This window comes from Choloepus didactylus, chromosome 18 (assembly GCF_015220235.1).
Source record: "Choloepus didactylus isolate mChoDid1 chromosome 18, mChoDid1.pri, whole genome shotgun sequence".
Classification (NCBI taxonomy): Eukaryota; Metazoa; Chordata; class Mammalia; order Pilosa; family Megalonychidae; genus Choloepus; species Choloepus didactylus.
In genome coordinates, this window is record NC_051324.1 from 19396223 (window position 1) to 19400153 (window position 3931).

Here is a 3931-nt window from a genome sequence, read left to right on the forward strand (position 1 = left end):
GAGTCTAACACGTGTATCCAATGGCACACACACAGCCAATATTACTTCAGGAGCCAGAGTTTAGTAGTGAGATAACTGAACCAGTACTACCCCTTCATGATCTTGTTTTTGTAAACAAGAGCTCAAAGAGCAGAATTGTCAAATTAGATCTATAGCTTTGCTTCCAGTGTTCCTAGCTTCATCATTTTTGTTGCTGGTGCTAGAATGTGTAAAAGGAGGGAAATCTGGGTGGTCTGACATTGGAGGGGGACAAAAGAGGAGGGTTTCTCTCCTCACCTCTTTTGTGTTTATCTCCCTGTCTCTTTAAACTTGGCAACTTGGGTTCTGGTGTTATGCTAAGATTCTTGGCTTTGACCTGTCTTGGTGACTTTAGGCAAGACTTTTCATTTCACTGTTCTTTTCAACTGATACAACAATGTAACAGTTCTACTTACCCCCTGGGGTTTTGTCAGGGCCAAAGGAGATAATGTATGTCATGCAGTTGCTGACACATAGTAAGTGCTAGTCACAAGCTAGCTACCCTCTGATACTGCTATCATGAAGACTCATTTCTTCCATGTCCTCTGTCACTACCAGGTGAGTCTGTGCTGAGCTCAAGTGAAGTCAAAAAAGTTTAGGTCTGTGGCCTTCACTCCTCTTCCACAAATGGGGAACTGACAGCCAGCTGGTCTAGCACTGGCTGGCAGTAACTTTGAGGGGATGCATGCTGGATAAAGGGCCCAGAGTTGGCTTGGAGAGCAGATCCCTGCCTGATCTTCTCTTCCTGATGTCCAGGAGACAGGACTGGGATGGTCGGAAAGGACAAGGTCTGAGATTCCCAGCCGTGCAGAGGATTGGGTGTGTTGGTCAAGGCTGCAGTGCCGGTGCAGTGTGTGGACATGGAGACGGGAGTTTAGATTCCTCTTCAAGGAAGCAGTGTGGTCAGAGCATAGAGCTAATTGGAAATATCCACCGGATTATAAAGTCTTTCAAATGCAACTCCCCTGGGTCTGCATTCTGTCCAAGTCACAGCAATTGCTGTGACTCATTTTAACAGGCCTCCAGACGTTCCCTCAGGGAACATAGTGCCTGTCAGGAATAATCATTTCCAGAGGTTTCTCCTAAGCAAGGATGGGCTAGAGGGTTTCCTGGAGAGTGTGTCCCCAGGGTCCAAGCTCTGAGTGGCTTTTCTAAGATCTTTGATGAGTGTGGGCACCGCTCCTCTGCTGTTCAGCGCAAACTCTTTGGAGCTCCAAGGACATCAGTAGAATTGATCTCCTGGCCTTTCTTCCTCCCCATGCTGAAGCCTTTCTAGTGTTAAGTCTGGCAAAGAGAACAAATTTTATTTCACTTTTACTCTAGGATCTGACTTGAGGGTGTTTGGTTGGGAGTTATACTTCCTTTTATCTAGCCTCCTTATAGCGGTATCCTAAATTTTTATGTTCTTAGAGATAGAAAGGTTCTAGATGTTATCTTGTCAACTTCTTGTATGCATCACTTTTATAACAGCTCAGAATAATGGTTATTGTCCTATAATTTGGGATGTCTGGTGGAGAAGGTCATGGCCTTTCTGTAGAGGACCATCGTGAGGACTGTGAGCTGTGGTTGGACAGTTCTTTTACTTACTCACCTGCACTTAGTCACCTGTAAAACTGGAATGCCAAAAACAGTAATAATATTAAAACAAAATCTTCATAAATTTGTTATGTAGATCAAATGATATAATATCTGAAAAGTTCTTAAACACAGTTCACTTTGTTTTGAACATCACTTAGTAAATGGTAATTGTTCTTCAGTACCTCCTCTTATTTTTGCCATTTAATTGCTGGAATCTTAAAATCTATGGAGTATGCCCTTCCACAATTTTGCCATATAAGAATTGTAAAGAATGAACAAAATGGATAATATTCACAGAGAATATCATTGTCTGCAAAGAAAATCTGAAGGAATCTGTAATTAAACTAAAGGAGTTCAGCAAGATTTGGGGATATAAATCAATATTAAAAAATCAATACTGTTCCTATTTTAAGAATAATTAGTTACAAAATATAATTTTAAGAAAGACTCCCATTCAAAATAACAATGGAAATTTTAAAGAATCTAAAAATAATTCTAATAAAAGAGGTTCAAAGCCAGTATCAAAAAATTACAAAACTGTGCTGCAGGATATGGAAAGAATACCTAAATATATGGGAGATATGCAATGTTATTGGATAAGAAGTCTTAATAGGGTAAAAATGTCAATTCTCCTCCACTTAAACTATGAAAGCGATGCAATCCCAATCAAAATAGCAAAAGTGTCTGTTAATCATGGAACTTCACAAACATCTTAAAATTTGTGTGGAAGTTTAGAAAGCCAAGATGAGGTAAGACAATTTGAGGACAAAAATGATGAGGGAGGAATTAACCGATTAGGTATTGAAGGTTGAACTAGGGCTTTACCTGTGATATTCCAACAGTGGAGAAGGCCTGGTGTAGGGACTGACAAATGCCCCACATAGCAGACTAGTGAGCCCACCACAGACCAAACATATAGTAGATGTTAGTATATAACATGGCTTGGTTTTATAAAAGGCAGAGAAAGGATGGACTGACTATATAGTAAATTGTGCTAAACCAATTGTGTACCCATACATAAACAAATACAGAAATCAATTCCTAAAGGATTAATTGTGAAAAGCAAAACCTTGGGAAATTTAGAGAGATACACATTTATGGTGTCAGGTTAGGGACTGTTTTCTTAAACCAGCACAAATGCACAAAACATAAGAGAAGATACTGTAAAATTTGACTATATTGTAAAAAAAATGGCTATAAAATTTGACAAATACATTTGCATTAAAGTCATTATAAAAAAGGGGAAATATAAGCTATGGCCTGGAGAGAGGTATTTGCTGCACACAATCAGTAAAGAATTCATATTCAGAACACATAAGAACCTTACACACTAATAAGCAAAAGTCCAAAAACTCAGAAGGAAATAATGAGCAAAGACCTGAACAGGCAAGTCACAGAAGAAGAAACTGATATGGCTAATCAACAAAAGAATAGCTCTTCAAATTTATTAATAACGAGAGAAATGTAAATAAAAACAATGTTCAATTTAACATTGTTCATCTTGGAACACATGTATAAATCTGATGATTTCATGTGTTTTGGAGGAAATGGAAAAATGGGAACTCATATGCTCTAGAAATGGGACTTTAAAATAGTATTTCCACTTTGGAAACAATTAGGCAATCCCTCATAAAGCTAAAAATTCATACCCTCTGACCCAGCCATTTCAATGCCAGATTAGGCCCTAGAGAAACTCTAGCACACATGGGCTAGAAGATATTGACAAGAATGTGTATTGTCATCCAGAATTCTTACAAAGCATCAAAGAACTGAGGAATGGATGACAAAGTGTATAATTTACTAACTAATGAATTCTGCACACAGTTAAAATGAATGAATTCACATGTATGAATGAAAATGATATAATGTGATGGAATTAAAGCAAGTTGCTGGAATATATATACCAGTATTACACAAAATCTGTAAATGCTGATATTTAAAATAATACACATGTATTCTAAAAGTATAAATCCTGATTTTGATCATGCTATCATCTCCTGGCCTTCCTTCCTGCCCATGCTGAAGTCTCTTTGGTGTTGTGTGTTGTAAAGAAAAAGAATTTCATTTCACTTTTGTTCTAGGATCTGACTTGAGGAGGATTAGGGTAGGAGAGATTTTTAGGTTCTTAGAGAGGGAAAGGGTCTAGATGTTTTGTGGTTCACTTCTTATACGCTTTCCTTTTATAACATCCCAGAATAACGGTCATTATCCTATAATTTAAGCATATCCTGTGGGCGAGAGCTCCTGACCTTTCTGAGAGGATCATGGTGAAGACTGTGAGCCCTGGTTGGGTTTGAATCAGGTTCTGACATTATTAACTTGGACAGTTATTTTA